Genomic DNA, 9,364 nt, shown 5'->3' on the forward strand with positions numbered 1-9,364 from the left:
GATGTGTATTCTTAGTTATAAATGCCCAGCATTAGCTTAGCTTGTTTCTTACCAGCTTTTCTTAACTCTAATTAGAGTCTTATGTACCTTTTGTCGCTGGGCTTTTTCCTTTTGTTCCTTCTGCATATCTTATTTTCACTCTTAATCTGTGACTGGCTTGATGGTTGGCCTCTAGCATACCCCTCTTCTTGTTCTCTTCCTCCTTCTTCTCAGATTTCTCCTTCTATTTCTCCTCTCTGCCTTCCAGCCACCCCTATCTTTCTCCTGCCTTGCCATTGACCATTCAGCTTTTGATTAGATCATCAGGTGTTTTAGATAGTCACAGTAACATAGCTTCACAGAGTTAAACAAATGCAACATAAACAAAAGCAACACACCTTACAATAATATTCTACAACAAACATCTACTCATGACAAAAGTCCTGGGGAATCTAGAGATATGGGGGACACATTTTAAGATAATAAGTCCATACAACAAGCCCACAGCCAATATCATTCTAAAAGGAGAAAAACTCAAAATATTTCTACTAAAATCATGAATATGACAAGAACGGCCACTCTCTCCACACCTGTTCAGCACAGTACTTGAAATCTTCACTAGAGCAATAAGACTACTGAAAGAGATCAAAGGAATACAAGCAGGAAAGGAAGAAGTCATAGTATACTTACTTTCAGATGATATGATTCTATACATGAGTCCCCAAAGACTCCACTAGAAAACTTATGCAGCTGATAAACACTTTTAGCAAAATAGCAAGATACAAAATTAGCACACAAAAATTTGTAGCTTTCCAATAAGCCAATGCCAAACATATTGAGAAATAAATCAAAGAAAAAGTTTCTTTCACAATAGACTCATAAATATCTTGGAACAAATATGGTTAAAATTCCCATCCTGCCAAAAGTAATTTACAAGTTCAGTGCAATCCCCCTCGAAACTCCAAAGCTTTTCATCAAAGAAAATGAAAAAACAATCTTAAACTTCATCTATAAACACAAAGAAACAAGGACAACAAAAAAAAATGATCAATAATAAAAGAACTGCTGATGGTAACACCACCCATGATTTTATGTTATACTGCAGACCCATAGAAATAAAAACAGTGTGGTACTGGTGTAAAAACAGACACTTTGATCAATGGAATAGAGTTGACGATATGGACCTAAATCCATGCAACTATTAATACCTTATTTCTGATGAAGAGGCCAAAAATATATACTGAAGAAAACAGCATATTCCATGAATGGTACTGATCAAACTAAATAGCAGAATATAGAAGAATAAAAATAGATTCATATCTATCACCCTAAACAATGAATCTGGGTGAGTATGAGTGTGTAAGAAGTAAAGGGTAAATATGGTCAAACTACATTGCATGCAATTATCAAATTACCAAAGAATTAATAAAAATATTATTTAAAAACAGATCATCTCAACTTTGTGTAGAAACTGTAGTAGCCTTATTCACATTTCCACATAGTATGATAGATGTGAGCAAATCCTGCCACAGCACCACCAGAGTCTCACTAAAGTAATGGAATATGGGGAACAGCCCTCTCCTCCGTGATTGTGCCTAGACTGACCAGACAGGACACCCAGAGAAGCAGAGACTGAAAGAGGGAACCTGCTGTTACAGGTGGAGTACAGACATGAAGGGAGACATATTTCATGGAAAATAGATACCGTATCTGTGAACACACTGGCTAACAGGACTGTTGCTGACAGCAGGCTGGTGGAGAAACACATAGTTACAGAGAAGAAAAGCAGGGTTTGACCAGGAATGGGGAATCAAAGAAACAAGAGAAAAGAAACAGTCTTTGGGCCTGGGTGATGAGACAGAAATCTACCTTGTCTTGAGAATGAGAGCTTTCTAGGCAAATTAATTTTAATGTGTTTGGTTTTCTGTTTTGTTTTGTTTTGTTTTGGTGGGGGATTAACTTTTTAAAATTTATTTATTTATTTATTTATTTATTTATTTATTTATTTATTTATTTTACATTCTGGCCACAGTTTCCTCTCCCTCCTCTCCTCCAGTCCCTTCCCCTGGTCCTGCTCTGTTCCCACCCCCAATCCACTCCTCCTCCATTTCTGTTCAGGAAAGGTCAGGTCTCCCATGAGTATCATCAAAACATGACATATCAAGTCACAGTAAGACTAAGCACCTCCCCATGGACAAGGCAACCCAGTATGAGGAGTAGGGTTCCAAAAGCCAGTAAAAGGTCAGAGACAGGCCCTCTTCCCACATTAGGAGTCCTATAAGAGGATCAAACTACACAACTGTAACATATATGCAGAGTGCCTAAGTCAGTCCCATGCAGGATCCCTGGTGGCTGGTTTGGTCTCTGTGAGCCAAAAGTTTAACCTTTCAAATAGTTTATTTACCCCTTCACAACCACACAAACCTCTGACTATGATACAAAACACTCCAAACTAAATAAAAACTTAGTGTATTTGTCTGACGTGACTCAAGGTTAGATGGATTTCAAAGACAAATGGGCACCAGAATATGATTACTAAATATCCTCAATGTGGTTTTCATTATGAAACATATTTCACATAAAACATGCATATTGGGGCCAAAATTGTGCATGTTTAAAATTTGAATACAGGCTGGCATTTGTGGTTATCATTATTATTATTATTATTATTATTATTTCTTCCAGTGATTTTCATTTTTATGAATATATCTCCAGCTCTCTACTATTTCAAACATCCTCAGAACTCTTTGCTTAAGGAGTGATGGCTGCCTTTCAAGGGCGTCAATGAGACCGTCATCCTAGTCCAGGTAGGAGACCTCCCTAATTTCCCTTCATATTTACTCCAGGTTATATTACTGTTGACCAAACCCAATATATAAATGATACAAACATAGATTTGTGGGCAGAGTGCTGAAGTGTACAAAATATCCATAAAATAAAGGACTGCCTTTGATTAAAAAAAAAACAAACAAACAAACAAAAACAAAAAACAAAAAACAAAAACAAAAAACAAAACAAAACAAAAAAACCTTAACCCACCAGGTTGTGGAGGCACATGCTTTTAATCCCAGCACTTGGCAGATGTGGATCTCTGTGAATTTGAGGCCAGTCTGGTCTACAAAGTGAGTTCCAAGACAGCCAACGCTGTTACACAGGGAAACCCTGTTTTGAAAAAAAAAAAAACAAAAAACAAAAAAAACCTTGACCTGAATTTGAATGACACAGATACAGAATGGGTGAAACCATGCTTCAATCAGAGATGGGATTACTGCAGTACAAACCATTTTACAGCCATATCCCAGGTCAGTCCTCCTACAGGCCTTTATTAGCATCCTGTAGAAGTCCCACAAAAGACTACCATCCATGTATACAGTCAGCAAGAGTGTTTATTACTCCCGCATGCTGGGGACTGTCATTCCACACAATGGCAAGATGGTAAAGACCCAGAGAGGGATGTATGAGCTCATTTTTTAAGCATAGCCAAGGGGAGGTCCTAAGGCAGTTAGGTCACTTTAGATACAATTAACTCAAGCAAGTGGCAATCATATAAGTAAATTTTAATTGGCCAAGGCTAGTCAAGGGCTGGTCAGGACTTCTAGTTTTTTCAGGACTGGGCTGCAGTCCTGGACAAGTCCCAGGCTTTGTCCTTATTTGGTTACCATCTTGGGTTGTTTATGGCTTAGGCCATCATACCTCCTCATCCTTGCCATCAGGGATGTTGGAGATTGTCTTTTGTTAATGGCTCTTCCTCAGAAACTGCTTGCTTAGTTCCAAAAAGCAAGGACCAAGGCCTAGTTTTTAACTGAGTTAATAGGGCAGACTGTCATTATATTTGCCTATTCCTCTCAGCCCCTATCAGTCACTTTTGAAATAGATGCTGATGGTGTGAAGAGAGGTAGATGAATTCCAAATTTGTTTTCAATCTATTATATTGTTGCAATTGCCAGTTTATAGCCCTCAATGTGGTCAGGATTAGGAGCAGGAAGAGCAATCTGGGATCTAGGAATAGGCTCAGATCCCACAGGCCTTACTCCTCCAAAATTGATGTACACCCCGTCAGTGCAGCAATTCATAAGTGAGCAAGGACATCAAACTTAGACAAAGATCAGAAACCATGAGTACCAGCTACTTTCCACAAAGGTTTTGGGCCATCTACCCATGCATCTTTCTGAAGCAGTCTATACCATGTATGTTGGTTTGGCCAGCCTGTGCAGCCACCTACAATCAAGACTTAATAACATCAGCAGGAATCATTACTTGTTGCTCTCATTGCTAATAAAAAGCTGGTCAATAGCTAGGCAGGATTTTCAGGGCAGAGAGAATGCTGGGAAGAAAGAGGGTGGGGTTGGAGGAGCTTTGAACCAGATTCAGAAGAAGCAATGTGGGGAATTCATAGATGAGATAAATGAGCCTCAGGGCAGCACATAGTTTAATAGAAATGGGTTCATTTAAGTTGTAAGAGCTGGTTAGAGTCAAGCCTAAGCTATTGACTAAGCATTTATAATTAAAAATAAGTCTTTGTATGGTTATTTGGGGAGCAGCTGATGGGACAGAGCTGTTTGATAATCTAGACAGAAAACTTCACCTACCCAATGTGAAGCACTTATTTCCACATGAGACCTGAGAAAGCTTAAAAAAATATAGGTTCCAAACACATGGAAAATAGAGACAAACATGGCAGCCTACTCCCACAGTCTCTCATGCAGGCTGCAGTACAGAGATCCATCTCCTGATACAGCCTGCAGGCATGAGCTGCCAGCTCACCATGAGCTAAGCTGTGAAATAGTTTAATATTTTCTCATGCAGACAGAAAAAGTTACAGATACTCAGTAAAGCAGGTTCAGATGGGAAAAAACCCACCCTCTAAACAGGTTACAGTGTGCTTAACAATGTGCATAGGCTGAAGGGGAGAAAAGAGGAAAAATGATATAGATAGTCATAAAAAATAAACAAATTGTTTAAAATAAAAGAGTAAAGTCTTTAAAGAAAGTAAAGTAATACAAAAAATAAGCCATGTAGAGATGTAAAATTCACAGAAAGTCTGGATCCTGTATGTAATTATGTTGTCTCTGAATTTTTGATTGCTAATGAGCAAATAATAGGTGCTGAGATGATCAAGCTTCACAGAATACTCCAGCCAAGACTTAACAATTATCCTCATTTTCCCAAGGTTCCTCCTCAAAGATGCCAGCAGCCCCAGACAACAACAATCAGTCAAAAAAAAAAAAATTCCACATTCCCAAAAGATGAGTTGTAGGTGTTTGTCATCAATTAAGGGGGATGGGTTACAAGTTGTTATTGGTCATAGTCAGGGAAAAATCTAGACAAAGGAGTTAAATCCAAAGATCTCTTTCTAAAGGAAAAAAAGGGGGATATAGGAATGATAGGAGAAAAGGGGGTCCATTATTGCATCTACTTTAATCCCAAAAGCAAATATTAAGCTTAAAAAGTTTACATTGTTATGGATTTTTGTATATTGATACAAATTTAAAGTTGTTTTTGTTATACTGTATTTATGTTTCTTCTCCTTTGGGATATTGTACTTATGCAGTTCATTTAAAATGCAATGTTTAATTAAGAAATACAGGTTAATAGTCATATATGATAATCAACTTATAGTCATGTTAGGTATGTTTTCAAGGTTAAACAGATTTATTTAGATAAATAGATGATCTTCAAACACTTCAAAGACCTATAGAATATGGGCATTTAAATGTTTTAATAACATAAGGCTTTTCTGGACAGTGAGACACATCTGCTTCTGGCAGCCCAGTTTACTTCTGAAAAGCTGATGGGCATCAAAGAAACTTCATAAGGAGTTTGCTTTTCTGCATGGCAAAAGCTAACCACTTGGTAAAGAAAGTGCCCTTGCTTCAATTGCTGACATTACACTGTCCAAACTGGACCAGCAGGATGCAAAAGAAAATGACTGCAAAACTTTGCTAAGAAAAGGTAGGACAGTCCTTCAAAACTCCTACTTCACAAAAAAAAAAAGAAAAGTCTATCAGATATTCTATGCCTATAGGCTAGAAATGGATGCACCAAAACTACAGAGGAACTTTGGGTGACTGTCCACACAGCCAGATGTCCTTATCATTAGGTAACATTACACCCCTTCTGGGGTCTTTAATGGAGTTAAAACTGAATGGTTAAACTTAGAGTTTTCCTTAGTTTTGATAAATGATAAATTAAGTATAAAACTTTAGACTTACAAAGATAAGATAGATATTAGTGTATTTTCTCTAATTTTTCCAAATACAAATGGACTGGATATTTTAACTATAACTCTTACTTGATAACTGGTTTTGTTATATATAATTTAATTATGTCAAGGTTAAAACCTTCCTTTTTAGACAAAAAGGGGTAAATTCTCTGGAATAATCCTTCTGTAGACTGTGAAGATGTGTTGCTCTCATTGTTAATAAAAAGCTGCATGGCCAATAGCTAGGCAGGATTTTGGGAGCAGAGAAAACTCTGGGAAGAAGGAGGGCTGAGATGGAGGAGTCTCAGGTGAGCCAGATGCAGAGGAAGAAACATGGAAAGTACATAGATGATGTAAACAAGCCTCAGGGCAGCACATAGACTAATAGAAATGGGTTTATTTAAGTTGTAAAAGCTAGCTGGAGACAAGTTTAAGCATCAACAGAGCATTTATAATTAATAACAAGTCTCTATGTGGTTATTGGGGGAGTAGATGGTGGGACAGAGCTGATTGGTATTCCAGATAGAAAACTCCACCTATAGCATACCAGCTATAGCACCAGCTATGAGCAGGCTTCCCGGGGTGATCTGCCCATCTTCATTTGTAAAGGAAGTCTTCCTGTGGGCATGACACAGAAAGTAGATGTCCAAGAAAGGAATGTCCCACAGAAAGCATGCTCTGGCATCCTTGTAAGTGCCAAAAAACCCTAGATCTTGTACACAGACAGAGCACAGACTCTAGGACCTGTGGTGATCTTTCTAGCCATTTGCAATCAAATCTTGACAGTTTCTAGTGGATTTGTGAAAAATCCCCTGGGAGCCTCCTCCATAGCCTCTTGCAAAAATCTCTGCTGCAAGTGGACTGAATCATCTTCATGAACAAATTCATCACTCAAAAAATCATCCCTTGTAAGTTTGATGGCCTTCTCTAGGGTGACTCCCAGTAACTGTGGCAGCAAACCTCTGTGCAGTACAAAGAAGCCTTCATAGCAGAGCATTTTCTGAAAACAGTTAAAGCTGTTTTTACACAAGTGCTCTCCCACAAAGGAGCCAGGTGATCATTGACTCCACATTCAATTCTTTACAAGATCAAGACTTTACAAGATACACAGCAGTGGTTCCAGCAGCTTGTGTAACAGAATTCAGAGTAAACCTGTGGGCTGACTCTGCAAGCTGTAGAAGTGGCGGAGTTGTATCACCTGAGGCCTTATACTGCCTCTGGGCCTTAGTCAAGTTGAAGGGTAGAGTTTCTTCTTCAAGGGAAGCAATGTATTCAATGTCTGCTAAGGTCATATGTTCCCCTGGCTCAAATATATCTGCTAACTGAAACAAGATGTCAACTTCTAAGGGTGTAACCAACTACTCCTTAGTCACATCCACATCTTTCCTGCTGCCAGCCAGAATGCTATAGATCATCCTAATGAATTCCATGTTGTTAAGGAGCAAAATTAAATGAATTAAAATAGGAGAAACTAACTCCATGGCATACAGTGCCTCCAGGCATTCTTCAACAAAATGAGTCAAGACATAGGTTAGATGGTCACCATGATGTCTCAGAAGTAAATGACTGTGACTCTTTCAGTCTGGACATTGCCTTGTTGGACAAAGATTACTTCGCATGCTCTAACTGTATTTCCAGCAAAAAATGAGTGAGCTCTGCAAACGTAAAATGTCTTTTTCCTCCTTTTCCAAAACGTAGTTACACAAAGTCTGAATCACAGTGAAATGGAATATGTTGATGAATTGTAGTCTATCCAAAATCTTGCTTAACATCCCCAAAAGCAACCTCTCCTTTAGTAAGTTTGTCAAATGGCTAGCAGGACATCATTAATAAGGCATCCATTGAACACAGGACAGTTTCTGTAGAAGAACTCAGAGTCAGCCCAAGACACTCCAAGATGAAGTTCTCAGCCCAAAGGAGATTTATTTGCCCCAGAGGGTAGGGATAAGGGACAAAGACAGGAGATAGACTATGAGGGAGAATTGGAAGGGAACAAGGGAGAGAAAAGAAAAGGGGAAAGAGCTGCCTGTGGATGGAGAGAAGACAGATGTGGCCCATAGGAAATGGTAAAAGGGGAAGAAACCCTGTGTTAGGATGAGGTGTTGAATTTTAATTGGGCATGTTAATTAGGTGAACCAAAGGGGAATTTTCATTGCCAAACTTTAATACTTTGCTAGCTGGACCTTGGTAGTCAGCCCAAAGTAGTAACCAAATAAGGGAGTAGACCTTGGAAGCTAGTTTTAGAAATGTAATCTAAAGGTTCTTAGCAAGGCAGGGGGAATGGGAGAAAGGGGGCTCTGTTTGCCATGCTCAGGCTGTCTAGAGTCCCTTCAGACTCAAATGCTACAGAATCTTGGAAGGATATTAACTGTTCTTTGAGCTGATCTACCATACCACTTAAAAGTTTCACAGTCTTTGGATTGGTTCATCTTTCTCCAAGATATTCAGATTCCAGTGACAAAGTCATCTGGAGACAAAAAAAAAAAAAAAAAAAAAAAAAAAAAAAAAAAAAAAAACACCTTTTTTTTTTTTTTCCAAAAATATACTACTTCCGAAATATTGTTCTGAGTTCAGCTGGACTACTGTCTTGGTTAAGGCCACCTTGGGAGCTGTCATGCTTCTGCCTGGGTGTGGGCGGCTGAGGGATCTGCTCCTGGGTTCACTGGAACTAGTTACTCCTGCGTCACACTTCTGGTCCCAACAGCAGTGTGGGCAGTGATTCAGCCTAGCCTTTGACATGTATTTTATGTGTATGACTAAGCATAAATGACCTGAAAATAAGAGGAACCAAGCTGTTCCATTATATTCTGGCTGACAACATTATATGGACGAAAACCCAAGGTCTGGAGGTGCGAACTAATCTATCCTTTGCCTACACTTTGTATTAATTTGCGTTCTCTTTTGCTGTAACAAAATACCGAACCAGGAACACCTTAAAGAACTTAAAGAGGAAGCGTTTATTCCGGCTTAAGTTTAATGGGGTTGCATACAGTCCATTATGCCTGAAAAGACAAGGCAGCAGAAGTAGCAGCCAGGAAGCAGAGCAAACAGGAAATGGAGCAAGGTTGTAAGCCTCAAGGCCCTCCCCCAGTGACCCGTCCTCCAATAGATTTCCTCTTCATGGTTCTGCACCTATCCAAAACAGTACTACTATTAGCTGAAGGTCCAAGTGTAACATGAGCC

At 38.9% G+C, this 9,364-nt stretch overlaps 1 pseudogene; it reads right to left on the reverse strand.

Moving 5' to 3' along the window:
- Positions 1-3,824: 3,824 nt before the first annotated feature.
- Positions 3,825-8,797, reverse strand: LOC118597764 (annotated as a pseudogene).
- Between the last annotated feature and the right edge of the window lie 567 nt (positions 8,798-9,364).

This window comes from Onychomys torridus, chromosome 17 (assembly GCF_903995425.1).
Source record: "Onychomys torridus chromosome 17, mOncTor1.1, whole genome shotgun sequence".
Taxonomy (NCBI): Eukaryota; Metazoa; Chordata; class Mammalia; order Rodentia; family Cricetidae; genus Onychomys; species Onychomys torridus.